This window comes from Corvus brachyrhynchos, unplaced genomic scaffold (assembly GCF_000691975.1).
Source record: "Corvus brachyrhynchos isolate BGI_N302 unplaced genomic scaffold, ASM69197v1 scaffold305, whole genome shotgun sequence".
NCBI classification, from domain to species: Eukaryota; Metazoa; Chordata; class Aves; order Passeriformes; family Corvidae; genus Corvus; species Corvus brachyrhynchos.
The window spans coordinates 367,159-373,126 of record NW_008239284.1 but is presented as its reverse complement, the minus strand read 5'-3'; the positions used below and the strand labels follow the sequence as shown (position 1 = coordinate 373,126).

At 53.4% G+C, this 5,968-nt stretch overlaps 1 long non-coding RNA gene across 1 annotated transcript in view; it reads left to right on the top strand.

Moving 5' to 3' along the window:
- The window catches only part of LOC108448183, a 20,791-nt gene extending 14,841 nt beyond the window's left edge, over positions 1 to 5,950 (top strand). Inside the window, exon 3 of the long non-coding RNA XR_001863978.1 lies at positions 695 to 5,950. This is a non-coding gene — a long non-coding RNA (uncharacterized LOC108448183). The remainder of the gene's footprint in view (positions 1 to 694) is intronic.
- The last annotated feature ends 18 nt before the right edge of the window (positions 5,951 to 5,968 follow it).

The window sequence follows — 5,968 nt, the reverse complement described above, 5'->3', positions numbered from 1 at the left end:
CCCTCCATGCCTTGTCCCCAGTCCCTCTGCAGCTCTCCTGGAGCCCCTTTAGGCCCTGGCAGGGGCTCTGAGCCCTCCCTGGAGCCTTCTCTTCCCCAGACTGAACACCCCCACCTCTCCCAGCCTGGCTCCAGAGCAGAGGAATTTCTCCAGCCCTCAGAGTATCTCCGTTGCCTCCTCTGGACTCTCTCCAACAGTTCCACATCTTTCCTGTGCTGGGCCCCAGGGCTGGGGCAGCTCTGCAGGTGGGGTCTCACCTGAGTGGGCAGAGGGGCAGAGTCCCCCTCCCCTGCTGCCCACGCCGGGGCTCAGCCCAGGGCAGGGGGGCTCTGGGTCCCGGCTCAGTCTGGGAGCTTCTGAACACGGCCCAGTGTGATGTCACAGTTATTTATTGATCTGCATCCCTCTCCTGGAGACCCTGGGGCAGGAGTCCCGAGGGATTCTCAGGAACACCCAGCTGCAGGCACTGGAGTGGCAGCAATCTGCTCCTGTTGAAGGCCCAACCTCTGCCTTTATTATTAGCTTGATAATTACTTTGTTGTAAAAACTCGTCACCCTTGGAAGTAATTAATTTCTTGGAACCGAGCACAGCAGATGGGCCCCTAATTTATTTGAAATCACGCAGGAAACAAGGGAGTCTCTCCCTCAGTTTGATAAACATGGCATTTGAACCTGGCACTTTATTTCCTTCTAGAGTTCCTCGGAAATCTCCCTTTGGGGATCGATGCTGACTCACTGCAGGGCTGAAAGGCTCAGGATGGCATCAATTTGTGAAGCGTGGCCTCGCTTTAATCCCTTCTGGGCACATTTCCTGTGGGCAGGATGTGCAAATAGCCCTGGAGGAGCCACCCTGCTGTGCTGGCAGTCGGTGCTGCTGGGTTTGGGACAGATTTACTGGGCTGGCCAGGTGCAGAGGTTCCCTGCAAACAGCTGGAGCTCTCCTCGTGCCTCCCTGACGAGGAGGATTTTTCCCAGATGCCAGCCTTGCTCCAGCCCCTGCTGCCGGGTAATTCACTGCCCTGCAGGGCTCTGGGGTGGGATTTCAGCTCCTCAATGGCAAAGGTTTCCATTCATGCTTCAATCTGCCCATCTGTTCTCTGGCTCGCCGAATTCGCGGACAGCTGAACTTGGAATATTGGGCTGGGAGTAACCAGGCAGCTGAGAGAGAGAGAGAGAGCAAAGCTCCCAGTGGGGAAAATGAGGATGAAACAAGAGCAGGAGAGCTTGGGCTGCGCTGGAGCACAGTGGAGGCACCTCGGGCTCATCAGTTTTGGACAAAATCTGTGTGGGAGTGAGCCCAGTGAAGGAATAAATCCAATGCCTGGGGAAAGGAGGTCTGGCATGCAGGGATCTCCTGTCTTGGTGGGGATGAAACTCCTCTCTCTTCCCTGGTTTGGGCTGGAAAGGTTCTTAACGATCATCCATTAATTAATGCTCATCCCACCCCTGCCGTGAGCAGGGACACCTTCCACTGTCCCAGGCTGCTCCAAGCCCCAGTGTCCAGCCTGGCCTTGGGCACTGCCAGGGATCCAGGGGCAGCCACAGCTTCTCTGGGCACCCTGTGCCAGGGCCAATTTTTGCTCCCCAAGGGCCACTCAGCTGGAGAAATTGTGACCCCATAACCCACAGGGCCTGGAAAAATGTTTTTTGAAAAATTCCAGCAGTGGCGGTAGAAATTTCTAAAGGAAATTACAGTGGAAATACCTACATTTTTTTCCCTTTGCTCAGTAGAAAAATACCTTCCCCTCCCAAATTTTCAACATTTCTGAAGAAATCAGAACTCTTCCTGGAACTGGGTTTTTAAAATTTTGTGGAAATCCTTGGCAAATGCTTTGTGTGGGAGGCTTCCGGCCAGTTGCTGTCTGTCTGTCAGCCCAGGAACCTAAATCCTGGAGGGATTGCTGGGGCCAGATGACAGCCAGGGGCTACTGAAAGTGTGCAATCCCTTAATGGGCAGTAATTAAACGCGGGATCATTAATGGAGGGGAGGGATGAAGGCTCCCCAAAAATTCCCTCCCAGCGGGAATAGGCAGAGCTGCCTCTCCCAGACCCCAGGGCTCTGCTGGGTCGTGCTGCTCCCCACGGATGTGTCTCATCCTGGAGGAACCATCCAGCCCCAAAGCCCCTCTCTGCCCCCAGGGATGGTGTTGGGGTGCTCTCATTTCCCCCCCAGTTCGTTTACTGAGTGCTTGGCCCTCCTTTGCTCACGACAGGAGGGGAAACCAAGGTGCAGAGCACTTGAATCCCTGACATTTTCTCCCTCTTCTTGCAGGGAATGACCTAATCCATGCTATTGTTTCCTGCTCCACTTGAATTTCCACTTAGCCACATTTCCATTCTTTCCACTGTTCTTAAAATATTTTTTGACCTTTTTCCCAGGAAAGAGCAGGGACCTGACCATGCCTTTCTTGTTCAGTTTGGGGAAAGGTCATTTCTCCATGACATATTTTTGTTCTGTTTAGACAGAACTTAGCAAAGAGAAGAAAAATGTGGAGTTTATTCCTACTGAGGAAGGAGCAGCAGATTTGCATTTTCCAGCCCTGGCTCGAGCAGGTTTTAGCCCTCGCTGCTGCCCTTAATCTGCGGGATTAGAACAATATGGGTCTGCCCACCCTGCTGGTGAATTTATTCCTAAAATAGTAAACAGACACAGCCTTGGAAAGAGGAGCAAATCACGGCTGTTTTGTCACATCGATACCTCTGCTGAGTTTGCTGCTGTTTTCAGCTGCAAAAATCAAAAGATTCTCTCTTCTTTTGGGACTTGTTTAAATCCTTTTATACATCCCACTGCTGGAAGCTCTTCCTTCAGTACAGCTCATCCTTTGAGCCAATCCATCCCAATTTATGGAGGTGTTTTTTCTGAGGAGCTCAGAAGCCTTGAAGAACACATCCAAGATCAACATTTCCTGGTGGCCTGGAGTTCTCTGCGTGTCCCTCTCCTTCCAGCCACCAAACAGGATGTGAGGGACCCCCTTCAAGGACTTCATGGAGCTTCTTAGGGCTGAGGGAGACAACTGGGTCTGTAGGACTGACATGAGGAATTGGGTTCACTAAAAATGGTGTAAAGAGCCATGGTGAGGACAGAAACCCTGGAGAGCTGAGCTGAACTCTCCTCTCCTCTCCTCTGTCCACGGGATCCTTCATTTTCTGATCTTCCTTTGATCCTCTACATCTGATGGTGCAGAGTGACTGGAAAACCCACGGAGAACGACAGACCAGGGATAATCCTTGTGGAATTGTGCATCTCATTTTTCCTGCTCTAAGTTCCTGTAGCGGCTTCCAAACCTCCTCATCCTTCGGTGTGATGGAGTTAAAGCATTTGCCTGGAAAGGAATCACAGCGTGGATACAGTATAAACCCAGACAGGGGTTATAAAAAGCCTGCTTCTAAATTTAAACCTCTGTTAAAAGCTAATTTAAGCAGCTAATTATACTAAAAATGCGTGAGCCCCAAATTTGCCAATTAAAAGTTAATTAAACGAAAACTCAGTGAGCTTCAATTTGTCAGTTAAATCCATCTGCTTCCTGCAGCTTCCTGCGATCCCACAGCTTCAAAGCTGTGCCTGCAGTGGGAACCATTCTCTGAGCCATCACAATCAGACAGCTGTCCAAAATCCCAGAAAAAGCCCCGAGCTTTACAAAACCCAGGAGCAATTAGCGGCCTCAGCCCTTGGGAGCGTGCCCAGACATCTCACACCCGGTGTGGCCCATCAGGGGAGGAAGGCTCTGGATGGTGCTGGGTCTTTCCCTGGCTGCCGGCAGGTGTGGACAGGGGACGGGGAGCTGTGCAGGGGACAGCGGGGCAGGGCTGCGAGCGGGCAGCGCAATTGTCAAAAATAGGTTAGAAACTGTCATACTGTTAATAGTAATATTGTTAAATAGTTGATAATTGTTACGTTAAGAACGCGTGTACTGTTAAAAGGTTTGGTTATTATGTTATAAAAGGGGTACTGTGTTAGTGCACCCCCACCAAGCAACGAGCCAGCCTGGCCGAAACCTTTAAGAACCAATCAGCGCCTTAATCTTCATGCAAATGAAGGATCCAAACAGAGACCAACCCAAAGGGACAAAAAACAGTATAAAAAGGGGGCATCCAGGTTGGTGAGGCGTGCCGCTCGACCTTGAACATCGGGAGCATCCCTGCTCTGAAGAAGATCCGTCGCCTGCTCTGCAGCATCCACGCTGGTCGCTGGCCGGGAGCCCTCCTGCTCTGCTTCCCCGGACCATCGGCGTGCGCTCACCCGCGGACCCCTGTGCTTTAGGGCACGTAATAAAAGCTGGAATCACTTCAGAACAGGGAGCGCGTTCCCGTTTTTAACACAATTAGCGCCACCACTCATTAAAAACGCTGATTTCCAGCAAGGATCTGCTCCACGCTCTGCCTGCAGACAGCGGAATATCCCCCGGATCCGCTTCAGTGCCTGATCGCTGCTCCCTCCATCCCGCGGGATGCCCGCGGCTGCGCTGCACCGGGATCAAAGCCCGGAGGGCCGGGGAGGAGGATGGACGTGCTGCGATCAGGCTCAGCCCGGTGGCCTCAGCACGGGACAATGTTCTGGGGCTTTCGGGCTGTCCCTGGCAGCTGATGATGCTTTTCATCGGCCACATCTGCCGTCGGCTTTCTCATTGTGTGCGCTGAATAGAGCAGCGCTGGAAACGGAGAAGCGAATCCCGGTATTAGCACTTCCCTCGGAGCAGGGAAATCGGGAAGGGGGAGCTGCTCGGCTCCTGTCCTGCCTGATGGGCGCTAAAACAATGGGAACACAGCAGGACACGCGGGTTCTTTGCTGGTGGTTACCCTGATTCACAGGCCTGGCACGCTCAGCTGGACATCAAAGGAATTCGCTTCCAAAATAAATAAAAAGCCCCAACAACATTTCCATCCCTCCCTCTCCCAACTCATGCTGCCCACACGCTTCAGAGCAGAAGGATTTTCACTGATGTTGCCTGAGCTGGAACTTCAATTTCAAACGGATGCAGCTTCCCATTCCACAGCCCAGATTCTGCTTTGGTGCCTGGGTGTTCCCCCAGTTGTGAAGCCACCACCTCCAGCACACGAGCATCCAACCCAGCACTGAGGCCAAACCCACGAGAGGCAGCAGCTCTGCAATTCTGGGCAGCTCAGGAGCTCCAGGGGCACGCCTGGAGCCAGGCAGGGCTCCCCTCACTGCAGCCACCCCGGTGACTGGGCTGGGACGTGGCTCCCTGATTTTCAGCGCCTGCATTCTGCCACCCCCAGCAGCAGCAGCAGCAGCAAACCCAGGACCTTGTTTTGATATCTCTTTGCCTCAGTTCTCTCATGTGTTTCCCAGCTGGGAATCTTCAGCTTTCTTTGTGATTTTCCCCGCTCACTTTCCTCCCTTTCTGGCTGTGTGAGGATTTTATCCCGGCCACAGCTGCGTTTATCTTTAATGGGGCCGATTTGTCCTTTGTTTTCAAACAACACAGGCATGGCCTGTTGGCTCTGGGGGTCTGGGATGTGCTGTGGTGCTGACGGCAGGGAAGCAGCTCCTGGGGATGCCTGGATGCTGCAGGAATGAGCAAGTGCTGGCAGTGGTTCCTCCAAGTGTCAGAGCAAGCCTGCCCTGCCAGGCAGAGCCGGGGCTCTGCTCCCTGTGGCTTTTGTAGGGTTTCAGACACTGGACACCCAGAAACCTCCTGTGCAGCACTGCAGGAGCCCCCATGGAGCCCAGGAGGGTCCCAGTGCCTCTGTGATCATCGTGGCTGTGGAGAAGCCCAGAGCCAGTTATGAACTGGGAGCACAAAGGGGGGGTTTGTGCCCACCCTTGCTCCAGCCAGTGGAGAGCTGGGGCTGGGAATAGCACCTGGGGAACACCAGAAATCTCTCATGACTCCTCCAGGGCTCTTCTGTGCCTGCAGGAGAGGGATCACGCATGTCCATCCATCATCACCTCCAGCTCCCTGGTGGGGTTGGCTCCTGTAGCGGGGCCATGTGGGCGGCCGTGGCG